Source organism: Elephantulus edwardii, unplaced genomic scaffold (genome assembly GCF_000299155.1).
Source record: "Elephantulus edwardii isolate Elephantulus edwardi_28Jun2011 unplaced genomic scaffold, EleEdw1.0 scaffold00039, whole genome shotgun sequence".
Classification (NCBI taxonomy): Eukaryota; Metazoa; Chordata; class Mammalia; order Macroscelidea; family Macroscelididae; genus Elephantulus; species Elephantulus edwardii.
The window spans coordinates 16391400-16407974 of NW_006399789.1; the positions used below are offsets into that span (position 1 = coordinate 16391400).

Sequence of the window (16575 nt, forward strand, 5' to 3'; positions counted from 1 at the left end):
GGACTTTATGAAGAAGCATGTGGAATCAGAATCAGAGAAAGACTCATCAATAACCTATGTTGTGCAGATGACACAACCTTGCTTGCTGGAAATGATAAATACTTGAAACATTTGCTGCAGAAGATCAAAGACTACAGTTTTCAATGTGAGTTACATCTCAGCATCAAGAAGATAAAAATCTGGAACTGAGTCTGGTCTGACTGTGCTGCTGCTCAGGGGAACAGTGGAGAGGGGAGGAACAGGGGGTCCCCGCAAGCAGCCTATGGCTCTGTTCTCCAGAGCCACAGAGGGAGGGCACCTTGTTGAATGGCATTTTTGCTGGCTACTTGCTGAGTGAGTAGACCCTGAGGATCTGGGAACAGGGCCAGCCTTCACCTCTGAGTCCCTGGAATTCCCACTGCTTGTCCTGCACTCTCTGCCTTCTGGAGGTTTGGATTCAGGATTTGTTCCCAGTGTCCAGGACTTTGATTAAAACTTACTGAAGCTGATGATTACCTACAAATCTTTGTAGAACTTTTAAAGCTTTTTTGAGGACAAACTTTAAAACTGCAAGCTTGATGAACAGAAAAAAAATGGAAACTCTCAAGGAGACAACAAATCGCATGGTAGAATCTATTAAATGTTGCATTGTATTTGTGCAATAGGGACACTATGAGTTGTGCTCGACTCAATGACACCTAACAACACCAACAACAACTACTAATACTGTAGATGCAATGTATCAATCAGCTAGTCCCCTGGAACCTGTGATCAGCACAAAGACCTCCCAGGCTGTCTTATCTTTAGAACCTGCTCAATTGTTTAAGTCAGTGCAGAATCCATCATCTCTGCCAGTTGGACTTATATTAGCTACTCTAGGACATCATCATATTCCAACACTAAGTAGAATAGGCAGTGGGCACTCATCACCTAGTAACAGTCTAATCTCTCTAAGCCATGTCAACTTGTCTCTTAACACAGTCCCAGAATTCTCTTGCTCTAGCAGTGAGGATGAATTCTATGATGCTGATGAAAATCATCAAAGTGGCTCATCCTCAAAGTGCTTAATAGATTCCTCAGTCTGAAATGACCAGACATCACAGAATCACTTAGTTCTTCTGGGTCCAAGGGAGCAAGTGATGCTGATCTTTTTTACTCCTATGGTGATAGAGATGATGAAGGACAAACAGGATTAGTGGAAGACTAGAAGAGTACTATCCTGCACGTATTGTCCCGAGTTAGACTTGGAATGGATCTTACTAAGGAAGTCCTTCCAGTATTTCTTCTGGAAAGAAGAGCTCTTTTGGAAATGTATGCAGAGTGTTTTGTACATCCGAATAGGATTGTGGGCATTAGTGACCAAAAAGATCCCAGGCTTTGAATGGCTCAGGTGGTGAAGTGATACCTCTCAGCCTTTAATGCAGGAAGGAAAGTATTTGTTGTCAAAATACCTTACAAGCTCATTTTGGGTGAGATCTTTCAGTGTCATTGGATGTTACCAAATGATACTGAAGAGAACACAGACCTAGTAGTATCAGAACGGCCAGTCCCCTTAGTTTCCAAAAACAGTGTAAAATTTGTGGCTTAAGAAATTTCTCCTTATCCACCCACTTCAGCTTCCCCCCTTTCTAAATTTTACACTGGTTTATCTACGAAGTTCATAAAAAGGGTTTTTCACACCTGAGTTTTCCCATTTCCTTCACTTATACCTGCCTCTATGGATCAAATTGTGTGACCCTGTGATTACCCCCATCTATTCTCACCCCTTCTGATTCTACTCTCTCTCTCTTTGGATCCTCAAAGTTATTCAACAATAATGGCTTATAAAATATTCGTTTTTATGGGACTGAGTTAGTTCACTTACCATAATGCTCTCTAGTCCCTCCCAAGTTAGGTAATAATTTACATAATCATTGCTCCTGCATGCTGCATAGTATTCCATTATGTGAATATACCATGATTTATCAATCCATCTGATTGTGGATTTGGGCTGTTTTCATATTCTTGCGATGATGAATAATGCTGCTATGAACATTGGTGTACAATTCTCCCTTTGTACCTCAGTTCTTATTTTCGTGGGGTATATTCTTTTTATGTTGAGTGTTTTAAGAAGGTACAATACAATGCTCATATGTGGATAATATTGTCTTCCACACAAACCTTTCTACGGGGGCAAGAAACATAGAATTACAGCTGAGGTTTTTTTTCTGCAAATGACATTTTTTCTCAATTGAAAGGGAATGGAGTGGTGTAATGTATGCAAACTATGCAACAGGGGGAAATACAATCTTTATAAATACCAAGAATTTGCCTCGAGTTCTGAAGTGAGAAAGTTGGAAGATAAAACAAGTATGAATCCCACTGCCTTTGGAAGGATGTTACTTTCCACTTAAAAATCAGAGGCATTGATGCAGTAACTGAAGTAAAGCACAGACTTGAAAAAAAGGCAAAGAGCAGAAGCTCAAGAGAGGAAGGAGAAGGAAATAAATGGGAGACAAAGTTATTTCATGACGGTGGAGAATGTTTGGTTTGTGATGAACTGAAATATCTTGGTGCTGCCAAGCATGAGGTTCAGAAATGTGAAGCTTAAACTTGACGACCAAAGCAGCAACAAATAATTTCCCTTTGGGAGACCCTGCTCATTCCCTTCTTATCACAGTGGTTCCTATCTCAGGGACACTGGACTTTTCAAAACAGATGAACAATTAAAGCAAGAAAAGCTTCCTTTTTGCCCTCTCTTCTGTGGCAGTTACAATTTTTACTTCAGTTTTAAGTAAAGCTTGAAGCTTTGAAAAGAAGATCTCCAATCCTTCTCTGAAGCTGATGCTTTGAAAAGCATTTATAAATCCTAGTCTTAAATTCTGCATTCTAGTGCTGTTATTTAGATATCTGGCATTTAAAAGCTCATATAACTGAAAGAGATAGATAGAGATAGAGATAGATATACTATACACACACACACACACACACACACACACACACACTTATATGTATACACATATAAAATGTATTTGATGCCAGACTTTACAGAAATACTCTCATCTTCTGTAAATAATAATTTTAGAAAATTAATGCAATATATTATAATCAAGTATTAGGAATTTTCGTGGTCTTACTTAGAATAACTTTTAGTTTAGAACCAAATTATTATTAAATTGTATCTAATTCTAGATCACAGTTTAATGACATTCAGTGCTTCTTAGTGCTTCATAAAATAATATTTCCAGTCTTTTTAAAAAAAAGGAAGACAAAAATATTCATGACTGGGCCAATAGACAGTATCATGATAGATGGAAAAAGAATACAGAATGCAGTTGTAATTGATTTCATCTTACTTGAATCCACAATCAACATCCTTGGTACCAGCAGTTAAGAAATTAAAAGACATGTTTCTTTAGGAAAATCTGCTGTCAAGGCCTCCAAAATCCACAATGATGTCAATTCAAAGACTAAGGCACACATGATTCAAGCCATAGTCTTTTAAGTTCGTTCCTATACATCTGATAACTGAACAATGAATAAGAATGACTGGGGGGAAAAATCCATGGTTTTTAATGGTGATGTTGAACAATAGTAATGACTACCTCAAAGAATGCAAAATAGCAAATACTATGTGTTAGAGAAAGTGCAGCAAGTATACTCCTTAGAGGCAAGGATAGTGAAAGTTCATCTCATGTTTTTGGGCTTGTTGTTAGGAGGGACAAGTCCTTGGAAAGGAATATCACGCTTAGAAAGATGTTGTCAGGTTCCATCGAGTATGACTCATAGAAGCCCTATGAACAATAGATCTGAACCCTGTCCTATCCTGTGCCAACCTCACAATCTTCAACATTTTTGAGCCCTTTGCTGCAGTCATTTTGTCAATCTACACAGTTGAGGATCTTCCTCTTCACAATCCTTCCGCCTTTCCGAGCACAATGTCCTTCTCCAAGGAAAAGCCTCTCCTAACAATATGTCGAAAATGTGCAGGATGCAACGTCACCATCCTTATTTTCAAGAAACAATCTGGCTTCACCCTCTCCAAGACATATCTGTTGTTTTCCTGGCAGTCCATGGGATATTCGGTACTCTCCTCTTGCACTATTGTTCAAAGGCATGAGTTTTTCTTCTATCATCTTTATTCATTGTCCAGCTCTCAGATGCACAGCAGGTGATTAATAGATCATGATTTGAATCAGGTGTGCCTTAGTCTTCACATCCCCATCATGCTAAAACCTATCATTTCAGTCACTGTGCATTGTTACATCTATTCCCAGTCTCATTTTGTGTAACTCTGAACCTGAGTGAATGGCTTATTTTCTAGCATTTCTAGCTTATCTTCTAGCACTTCTAGTATTGAATAATGTTCACTGCTATTCATAGGGTTTGCTAAGGCCTGTTACATATTAGAAGTAGAAGGCTTGTCCAGCTTCCTAGTCTGATGTATTCCAGAAATTCCACTAAAACATGTCCACTGTGGGTGACCCTGGGAGCATTTAAAATGCAAGCACCATAGCTTCCAGCATTATAGCAACCATCACATTATGAACTATCACAGTATGACAAACTGTGGAGCCATTATGAAAACCACCACAGCATGGCAAATTGACAAATGAGTAATGGATACCTTAGAATAGCCAATGATATAAGGTCAAATGATAATTTCTGGAAGGAAGTGGTGAAAGTATGCTCACATTGTGAATATTATAATTAATATTACAAAACAAAATGTATTTGAATGAGTCAATAAGGAACCAATATGCTTTGTAAACTTTTACTCAAATCATAGTAACACAAAAAAGAAAAATACAATGACAAAAAGAAAGAAGAAAAGGAAACTCTATGGAATTGTGTCACATAGGAGTGTTATACTTAATGAAATGAAGTATTTACTTGATGGATATGAAAGTGCAACTGGGTCAAGAAGTTACTTGGCAGATGTGAAAGTTCTCCTTAGAGGGAAAGGTGGTGAAATGTCATTTCGTATACTTCTGGTGTTTTTAGGCAGGGCTATTACTTGAAAAAAATATATCATGCTTGGAAGGGTGGAAGATCAGTGAAAAAGGAGGAGACCCTAAATGAGATGGATTGACCCAAGGACTGTAACAATGGACTCGATTATGCCAGAGATGATGAAGACAGGACAAGGTTCACATCTATTTTTTGTAGGATCCCCGTGATTCATACTCAATTTGATGACATCTAACAACAACAACGTGATTTTTGCTTTATTATAATATTGTTTGTATGTACCACTTTCTTGCTAGCCTATTTCTTGTGTTGTATGTGCCATCACGTCACATATGACTCACAGTAAATAACCCTATGTATATTAGCTCTGAACCTGGCCCTATGCTGAGCCAATCTCACTGTTTCCCACAGAAATACTTCCATTTTTCCAGTCACTGAGTAAATCCATCTCATCCTGAGTCTTCCTGTCCTACACTGTCCCTCTGCCCTTTCATGCATGACGTCTCTCTCCAAGGACTGATCCTTCCTGGCTACATGCCCAAAGTATGTGAGTTGTACTTTCAAAATCCTTGCCTTCAGGCAACAGCTTGGTTTTATTCTCTCCAAGACAGACCGGTTTGTTCTCCTGGCAGTCCACGGGGTGTTCAACACTTTTCTCCAGCACCATAACTCAAAGGAATTAATCCTTTTTCTGTAATTCTGAGATATTCTCTAGCTTTCTGCTACATAAAGAATAATTGTGAAGACCATGGCCTGTATCAGGTGCACCTTACTCTCCAGACTGACACTAATGTTCTTCAGTACTCTAGAGAGGTCCTTGATATCAGACTTTGCCAGCACAATTCTTCATTTGATTTTTTTTACTGCTAGTGCCAATATTGTTGATTATGGACCTAATCAAACTGAAGTTGTTAACAATCTCAATATCTTTACCATCTACCATGATGCTTTCCAATTGGCCTAGTCATAAGGATCTTTGTTTTATTGATATGGAGCTTCAATCCATACTGAAGACTGCAGTCCTTGACTTTCTACAGCAATTGCCTCCTCATGTCCTCCTCAGTTTTAGCAAGCCAGGTTGTGTCATCTGCATAATGTAGGTTGTTGATGAGTCTTCCTCAAATCCTAATATTACATTCCTCCTCATATAGCCCAGACTCCCAAATAATCTGTTCTGCATATAGATTGAAAAAGGTATGTACAATGAATGAAAAAAATTGTATTTATCTCTTGGTAATTATTGTGCTTATGTGAAACTGTACTTGGTCTGGGAGCCAGTTGTCAGAACAGAGCAAGGAAACACTGCATGGTCCAAAATCAGGAAAGGAATGCCTCAAGGATGTGTACTGTCTCCATACCATTTCAAGCTTTATGTAAAAAAGATCATCCAGGAGGCTGGACTTTATGAGGAGGAGTGTGGCACCAGGATTAGAGGTAGATTAATCAACAAACTGCATTATGCAGATGACACAATCTTGCTTGCTGAAACTGAGGAGGACGTGAAGCATTTGCTACAGAAGGTCAAGGACTGTAACATTCAATATGAATTGAAGGTCAACATGAAGAAGACAAGGATTCTCACCACTGAGCCAACTGGAAGGACCATGATAGATGGAGAAGAGATTGAGGCTATAAAGTTCAGCTTGCTCAGCTAAACAATCAATACTCTTGGCACCAGCAGTCAGGAAATCAAAAGATGGATTGCACTGAGTAAGTCTGCTGTCAGGGATCTTTCCAAAATGCTAAAGAGCAATGATGTCAGTCTACAGCCTAAGGCGTGCCTGAGTGAGGCCATGGTCTTTGCAATTACTTGCTATGCATCAGAGAGCTGGACAATGACTAAGGATGACAGAATAAGAATTGATGCCTTTTAATTGTGCTGGAGAAGAGTACTGAACATATCATGGACTACCAGGAAAACAGATAAGTCTGTCTTGAAGGTAATGTAACCAAGTTTTTCCTCAGAGTCAAGAAGGCTCCATCTCATATATTTTGTGAATGTGGCCAGGAAAAACCAGTCCTTAGAGAAGGATATCATGCTTGGAAGGATGAAGGGACAGCATTGGAACAAAGGCCCTGGATGAGATGGATTGACATGGTAACTGGGGCAATGGGATTAGGTGTGTCGGAGTCAGTAAGACTGGCTCAGAATAGAGCAGGATTCAGAGCTATTGTACATAGGGTCGCTATGAGTCATGGGTAACTCAACGGCACATGACAACAGTAGCAATATCCTTTGACTATTACGCACTATTTTGCTGTGAACATTGGTGTACGTGTTTCTTTTGCACTCTTACTTTCAATTCTTCTGAGTATATACTCAAGATCAAGTGTCAGCAATAGATTCTTTGGTATGCTAAACAAAGACATCAGGTCTAAGAACTTTACTGGTAGAATGAATAAAACTAGTACATTAGGAAATATGTGGTTCAGACATACTTTTAATGCATTAAGGGAAATGGGTCATGGTGTACTTAAAATCTGTTAGTCACACACGAGAGATACATTTATGATTCAGCCAAAGCAATATTATATTAAAATGTCACTACTTGGCTTTTAGCATATTAGACTTTTCCAAACAAGCTTTTGTTTAGTTATCAGTGTTTGGTTAAATTAAGAACTTATTACTATCATTTATGTGCATAATTACAATTTAGAGATAGGGAATTTCACTATATGTTAGAGTGGAAACCTTAATTATCTATACTAAGAAAGCATGATAAAATTATATGTTAAAGCAATAATTACAGTACTAAGGGATCTAGTATCCAATGTTCTTTAGAATTCTAATTGGTAATGTTAGTTAAAACAACAATATATTTAAGGAATTTTTTTTACAAAACTACACTCATGTTTAACAAGAATTGTTTTTTAAATTTTTAATCCTTTCATTTTGAATTTCAGTTAACAAGATTTTTTTGTAATGAGTTTATTGGAAACCAGGAATACATATATATTTTCAATATTAATAAATTTTAAAAGATATATGTAAATAAAATAATGTTATTTTTGTTATGTGTCATCGAGTCACTTGCAACTCATAGTGACCATATGTACAAAAGCTCTGAAACTTGTTCTATCCTGTGCCAACTTTACTTCCTCTGACACACCTATCTCCATTACCCTAGTCACTGAATTAATCAATCTCATCAAGAGTCTTGCTCTCTTGTGCTGTCCCTCCACTCTCCCAAGCATGACGTCTCTCTCCAAGGATCGGTCCCTCTTTGCAACATGCACAAAGTGTGTCAGACTAAGCTTCAGAATCCTTGCCTCCAAGGAGCAGCCTGGTCTCACTCTCTCTAGGTCAAACCTGTTTATTCTCCTAGCAGTCCATGGTAAATTCAACACTCTTCCCCAGCATCACAGCTCAAAGGCATCAATTCTCCTATCATCCACAGTCATTGCCTAGCTCTCTGATGCATAGCAAGTAATTCCAAAGACTATGGCCTGAATCAGGTGCACCTTAGTCTCCAGACTGACATTGTTGCTTTTCAGTGTTCTGGAGAGGTCCCTGACAGCCTACTTTCCCAATGCAATTAGTCTTTTGATTTCCTAGCCATTGGTACCAAGAGTTCTAATTGTAGAGCCAAGCAAACTAAAGCTGTTAACACTCCGAATCTCTTCACCATCTATTAGGATGTTGTCAATCAGCCCAGTGGTGAGAATCTTTGTTTTCTTGATATTAAGCTTGAATCCAAATTGAAGGCTGCAGTCCTTGACCTTCTGCAGCAAGAACTTCAGGTCCTACTCAGCTTCAGCAAGTAGGGTTGTGTTATTTGCATAACAGATTGTTGATGATTCTTCCTCCAATCGTGATGCCACATTCCTCCTTATAGAACCCAACCTCCCAGATGATCTGTTTTGCATATAGATTGAAAAGTTATAGAGACAAGACAGATCCCTGGCATACACTCTTCCAGATTTTGAACCATGCAGTGTTTCCATGTTCTGTTTTGATGACTGCCTCCTAGTCTAGGTATAGACTTTACATAAGCACAAATAAGACTAAAATTGATGTCAGACAAGACTCTGAGTATTGATTGCATTAGAGTGCCAAGAAGCAAATGGAAAAAATAAGGAAATTAAGGAGCTGAACAGAAGATTTCAAAGGGCAGTATGGGAAGACAATGTAAAGTATTATAATAAAATGTGCACTGAACTGGTATCAGAAAACCAAAAAGGTCTAACTCGCTCAGCATTTCTTAAACTAAAGGAACTGAAGAACAAATTCACACCTTGAGCTGCAATACTTTAGGATGCTTTGGGAAAAATATTAAATGATCCAGGAAGCACTAAATGAGGACAGAAAGAGTATACAGAGTCACTGTACCAAAAGGAATTGGTGGACACAGAAGAATTTCATGAAACAATGAATCAGCAGGAGCCTATGGTGATGAATAAAATATTAGGTTATACAATTAGCTGAGACTTAGAAGGAAATAACTGTCTTAAAAAATTCAGACTACAAATTATCATTGTTAGCTTGACTCTTCAGTTCATTTGGGAGATCTGGTAGTACAGGAATGAAATACTTAGCTGCTAACCAAAAGACCAATTGTTCAAACTCACTAACTGCTCTGTGAAGGAGAATTGTCATGAGAAAGAAATGAAATTGGAGTGGAATATTTGCTTCTATAGATAGAGCACTCTTAGTACCCTTGAGCATATGGAACATTTCTTCTATGTCCTATAGAGTTCTTGTGAGTTGGAATTGACTCAATAGGTTGGGCTTTGTTTAGGCTTTGCTGAATTGATAATTTCATTGTGGTTTTCTTTTTTGCTCTATATTTCTTCATCTTCTTCCTTCTTTTCTCTGTCTCCTCCATTGTCCTCTTCTCCTTTACAATTCTGTTCAATATTTTTAGCAACACATATGGTTCAAAGAGTAGTCTTCAATATGGACTGAAGCTCAACATCAAGAAGACAAAGATTCTCACCACTGGGTCAATTGACAGCACCATGATAGAGAAGAGATTGAGGTTGTTATAGCTTGCTTGGCTCCATAATAAACAATCTTTGTACCATTAGTCAGGAAATCAAAAGAGGAATTGCATCGGGAAAATCTGCTGTAAGGGACCTCTCCAGAGTGCTTAAGAGCAACAATCTCAGTCTAGGAACTAAAGTCTGCCCGTTCCAGGCCTTGGTCTTTGCAATTACTTGCTATGCATCAGAGAGCTGGACAATGACTAAATCTGACAGAAGAATCAATGCCTTTGGTTGTGGTGCTGGAGAACCGTCTTGAGTATAACATGGGCCGCTAAGAAAACATATAAGTCTCTCTTAGAGAGTAAGAAACCAAGTTTATCCTCAGAGGCTAGGATTTTGAAGCTCCATCTCACATATTTTGGACACGTGGCCAGCTGGGACTGGTCCTTAAAGAGGGACCTCATACTTGGAAGGGAGGAGGGACAGTGCAGGAGAGGAAGACCCTGGATGAGATGATAAAGTAGCTGGGGTGATGGGGGTAGGTTTGTCGGAGTCAGTGAGACTGGCTCAGGACAGGGCAGGCTGTAGAATTCTTTGTATGGAGTTGCTGAGTCACAAGTGACATGATGGCACATAGCACAACAACATAGTTTAACAAAAAGACTAATCATAGATTTTCCAAAACTCATAATCTTGCATACTATGGTGGGTGGTTTTGCATTTATGAAGAAATTAAAATCTATGTGACCAACACTATATTCCATTCAGACCCTTTAAGTTCATAACTGAGGCTTTAAAAGCAAGTCTACTGAGTCTCATTTTGTAATCTGTAAACTAAGAATATTGACTATTGTAATTTCTCAGAAACAAAATAATAGGAAATTTACCAACAAACTATATTGTTTAAGATGATTGCCCATTCTCCTTGCCTTTAAGTATGTTATTGTTGTTGGGTGCTTTTGAGTTGGCCCTGACTCATGGAAACTTCATGTACAACTAAACAAAACATGAGCTGATTTTGAGTCTTCCTCACAATTATTGCGGTATTAGAGCACATTATAGCAGTCACTGCAACCTGTTGAGAGTCTTTCTTTGTGTTTTCCTCCCTCTTATCCTTTATTTAGCCAAAGATATGTCCTTCTCCAAGGACTGGTCCCTCCTCATCTCATATTCAAATTATGTAAGACAAAGTCTCACTGGTTTTCCTTTCTAAGGAGCACACTGGCTGCACTTCCTCCAAGACAGGTTTGTTCCACTTTCTAACACTTAAATGGAGTGTATAGTATTCCTTACCAACTTCATAATTCAAAAGCATTAAATATCCTTTATTCTTTCTTTTTCCCCCCATTAATTTCAATGAACATTTACAGAGATTTTGGATTTCCATTCATTCATTGTTTCACTTTTCTCCCCCCCACCACCACTCCACCTCTACCTCCAGTTCGCTCTTCTCCTTGAAAAGCAAAAGAAAAACTCCTTCATTGGTATATAATCCCCCGGCATTCCCCACCCCTACCCCAATTATACTCCACTCTGCCACCCTCATTCGGAACTCTTATGATAATCATAATGCCCTAAAATGTATTACTTTTAAACTATTCTCTCCTTCATCGGCTTTAATGCACTATACATAATTTATCCAGTTTTTCTCAATCTTACCCCCACCCTGATGTCAGCCTCATTCTACAACAGTGGCACAATACAGTATTTGTCCTTTTGTGACTGAAATATTTCACTCAGCATAGTGTCCTCCAGGGTTACCTATTTTGAATAATATTGCATGAGTTCCTTGTTTTTCAATACAGCATAGGGTTCTTTCTTTTTGATTGTTCAATTTTCAAGCGGGTTGAAAATACCGTGGCTTAAGTTAGGCATAGCCATGTTTTTAAAGTGACATCTTTGCCCTTCAACATTTTAAAGATATCTTTTGCATCAGACCATGGCTGTAGTATTTGGGCATGTCAGGAGGCAGGCCTTGGAAAAAGACATTATGCTGGGGAAGGTCAATGAAAATCAGGAAGACCCTCAACGAGATGGATTGACACCATGAGAATAACAGAGGGCTTGCACACATCATCGATCATGAGGACGGTGTAGGAGAGGGCAAGGTTCAGATCTGTCGTTCGTAGGGTTACTACGACTCATAATCAACAAGTTGATACCTACTAGCAAATCCCAATGCAATGTGTTCTTTGGTTTCTTTACTATGGCTTCCATTACATCCATGTAAAATGAAGTTCCTGACAATGTCAACATTTTCTCTGTTGATTAGGATGTTGCATACTGGCAAGTTGTGAAGATTTTCCCCTTTTTTTCATCAAAGTATAATTCATATTGAATGCTGAATCTTTGATCTTCATCAGTAACTGCTTTATATCCTCTTTATGTTAAACAAGCAAGGCTGTATTGTCTGCATATTGCAGGTGGTTAATGAGTATTCCTCCAATCCTAATTTTGTATTTTTCCTCATACAAAAAATTTTCTGAAATTATAAAAGTAAATAAAAGATAAATAAAAATAAATGGATAACCATAGATAAAATGAAGTCTAAATATATCAGAATGCAATATTAGGGATATTTTCATATAATTGAAGATTTTCCTTTAATTTACATATGAAAAAACAGTTATGGATGAGTGATCTATAAACTATTTATTAATATTCCTCTCATTCAGATTGATTACGAGGTTTGGCTTAGAAGGTGAGATAATAGAACAGGAGTCCTGATTAATCAGAAACAATTCTCAAATACGACATTTAAGTCTTGCTAATTTGGGGTGTCATCATTTATCAGGCTTCAATTCAAATTCCATCTTCCCTTGGAGTCTTGCCAGATCACTCTGTATCGGACTTTCCCACCAGGTATAATCTCTGAGTGTGTTGCTTTCCTTCTAGGCATTAGCATGATCTGTGTTGCACTAGCAAATTTTTAGTCAACACCTAATAGAGTGGGTATCTGAGTAGACATGTTCTTGTTGTTAGGTTTGGTTGAGTAGAACACAAATAGAGTGACCATGTGAAGAACATATATGAACACTGTCCTATCTTGTGCCAAACTCATAATCTCTTCATAAGCTCCACACATTTGAGCTTAATACTGCAGTCACTGTGTCAATCCACCTCTTTGAGGGTCTTTCTATTTTCCAAGCATGATGTCCTTCTCCAAGGAATAGCCTCTTTTTATCAACTTGCCCAAAGTATGTGAGACAAAGCTTTGTTATTATTACTTGCATGTTTTAGCAAAATAAATTTCTACTTTTCTTACATAAGATTGTTATAAAACCAAATTAATTAATTTATTTATTAAATTATTTATCCCCTCTGTTAATGTCTTGACACGAACAGCACGTGCAACACTTCTTTTGAGGCTAAGTATCTAGCATTTGGTCAGACTTCACATGGTAAATGGCACAGTCCTCCCAAATGCATAGTTGGCCCAAACCAGACACCAGACTCAGGCTTGAGAGACCTCATGGCACTGTCATTTCTGACCTACTGGCTAAAGATTTGCCATTCTCCCACTATCCCTCAGGAAGTCAGCTATAAACCCATTAGCCTCTGGGGTTGCCTCACTTCCCACCTTCTGTTTACTCACGTGGGAGTGTCCTTTACTTTATGTTGTATCATCTGCACGATGTAGATTGTTGATGAATCTTCCTCCAATCATGATGTCACATTCCTCCTCATAAAGCCCAGCCTCCTGGATGATCTGTTCTACATACAGATTGAAAAGGTAAGGAGACAGGATCTATCTCTGACTCATTCCTTTCCTGATTTGAACCATACAGTGTTTCTTTGCTCTAAGAACTGATTCCTGGTCCAAGTATAGGTTTACCATAAGCACAATCAAGTATTCTGGAACTCCCATTTTCCTGAAGGTTAGCCACAATTATAGTGACCTACACAGTCAAATGCCTTTGCACAGTCAATGAAACAGAGATAGATATTCCTCTGGTACTCTGCTTTTTTCCAAGATCCATCTGACATTGATGATAATGTCTCTGGTGCCATGACCTCTTCTAAAGACACCTTATATTTCTGGCAGTTCTCTGTCAACATACTGTTCCAGTCATTTCTGGATACTCTTCAGCAGGATTTTGCTTGCATGTGACATTAGTGATACTTTTCGATAATTTCCACATGTTGTCAAATTTGTTTTGTTTTGTTTTTTTAAATGGTAAGAAATATAGGTCTCTTCCAGTCCGTTGGCCAGGTCATTGTTTTCCAGAGTTTTTGGCACAGCCTAGTAAGCATGTCTAGGGCAGCATTTGTTTGTTGAAATATGTCAGTTGGTATTTCATCAATTCCTGGACTTTATTTTTACCAAGTCCCTCGGAGCAGCCTGCACTTCTCCTTCATCACCTTTGCCTCTTGCTCATATGTTGTTTCTTGAAATTCTTCTGTGTCAACCAATTTTTTGGTACAGTAACTCTGTATAATCCTTCAAATTCTTTTAATGCTTCCTTTCAATATTCTTTCCATGTTGTTTTTGTTGTTGTTTTGTGCTATTTAGTCACCTGCCACTCATAGCGACCGTGTGTACAACAGCTCTAAATTCTGCTCTATCCTGAGTAAACCTTATTGTCTCTGACACACCCACCCCCATTACTGCAGTCACTGAGTCAATCCATCTCATCGAAGGTCTTCCTCTCTTCCACTGTCCCTCCACCCTCCTAAGCATGATGTCCTTCTCCAAGGACTGATTCCTCCTTGAAACATGTCCAAAGTATGTCAGACAAAGCCTCAGAATCCTTGACTCCAAGGAGCAGCCTGCTTTTACCCTCTCGAGGATGAACCTGTTTGTTCTTTTAGCAGTCCATGGCATACTCAACAGTCTTCTCCAGCCCATAGCATCCTTAAATATTGCAACTCGTGGCTTGACTTTGTTCTTTAGTTTCTTCAGATTAGGAAATGCTGAGCAAGTTTGGCTTTTTTTGATGTTCAGACTCCAGCTCCTTGCACATTTCTTAATAATACTTTATGTTGTATTTCCAAGCTGTACTTTGAAATCTTTTATTCAGCTCCTTAATTTCTTCCCTTTGCTTTGACTTCTAGGTGCTCTAGTGCAATATACACAATCTCTTCTGACATCCTTTTGGTCTTTTCTTCTCCTCTGTCTTTATGATGACTTTCTGCATTCTTCATGGATGATATTATTGATGTCTTCCCACAGCTCATCTCCTCTTTGTTCATGAGTGTTCAAGGCCTCAAATCTGTTCCTGAGTTGATTTTTAAATTTAGAGGAGATAAACTCAAGATGAAACTTTATTTCTCTGGATAAGATACGACCTTCTTTTGCTTTAATTTGAACTTGCATACGAGTAGTTCATGGTCTGTCCCATAATCAGCACCTCGCCTAGTTTTTAATGCTGATAGTGAATGTAAACTTTTCTGATTATTCCTTCCACAGATGTAATCAATCTGATTACTGTGCATACTATTGGGTGAAATCCATGTATCTATAGCCTCCATCTATGTTTCCTATAGAAGGTATTTGCAATGAATAAATCATTGATTGGATACATGTTTCAGAAAAGAATTTTTACCTTCCTGTGTAATTCAGGTCTTTCATCAGTCAGGAAGCCTAGGTAACGTCTGTGTCCAGAACTTTAATGGGATCTCATTATATAGAGTTCAGCTTCTTGAATAATTTGCTCAGCATACAGATTGAATAGGTATGGAGAGAGGATACAATCCTGATGCACTCCTATCTTAATTTTAAACCATGTTGTGTTCCCTTGCTCTGTTCACACAACAATCTCTTGGTCTAGGTACAGGTTGTACGTGAGAATAATTAAGTGTTCTGAAATTCTCATTATTCTCAATGTTAATCATAATTTGTTTTGATCCACATAGTCAAATGACTTTGCAGAGTCAATAAAACACAGATAGACATTACTATGGTATTAGCTGCTTTCTACTAGGATCCATATGGCATTAACAATGTCATCACTGGTGCTACTGCCTCTTCTAAACCCAGCTTGAACTTCTGGAAGTTCTCTGTCTATGTACACATCTAACTATATTTAAATGATCTTCAGCAGTATTTTGCTTGCATGTGATAATAATGATGATGTTGTTGTTATTATGTACTGTCGAGTCACTTGTGACTCATAGTGACCCTATAGACAACAACCCTAAACCCTGCTCTGTCCTGTGCCAATTGCACTGTCTCTGACACACCCACCCTCATTACCCCAGTCACTGAATCAATCCACATCATAGAGGGCTTCCCCTCCTGTGCTGTCCCTCCACCTTACCTAGCATGATGTCCCTCTCCAAGGATCAGTCCTTCCTTACAGCATGTTCAAAGAATGTCAGACGAAGTCTCAGGATCCTTGCCTTTGAGGAGCCTCCCGGTTTAACCCTTTCCAGGATGAATCTTGGCTCAGCCTTGTTTTCTTAGCAGTCCATGGTGCACAAAATACTCTTCTCCAGCACCACAGCTCAAAGGCATCTATTCTTCTATCCTTCTTATTTATTGTCCAACTTTCTAACATATAACAAGTGATTGCAAAGATCATATTGTTTGATAATTTCCACATTCTGTTGGATCACAGCGCTTGGCAATTGGAACAAATATTAATTAATATCTACCAGTCAGCTAGACAGCTATCCTCCAAATTTCCCAGCACAGATTAGTAAGAATGTTCAGGGCTTCATTATTGTAACATGTCAATTGATTGACATCTATTCTTGAGGCTTTCTTTTTTGCCAATG

General features: G+C 38.4%; 1 pseudogene; it reads left to right on the forward strand.

Annotated features, from left to right (window-relative positions):
- LOC102877627 overlaps nt 1-1663 on the forward strand; it is a 7758-nt pseudogene extending 6095 nt beyond the window's left edge.
- Nucleotides 1664-16575: the final 14912 nt, after the last annotated feature.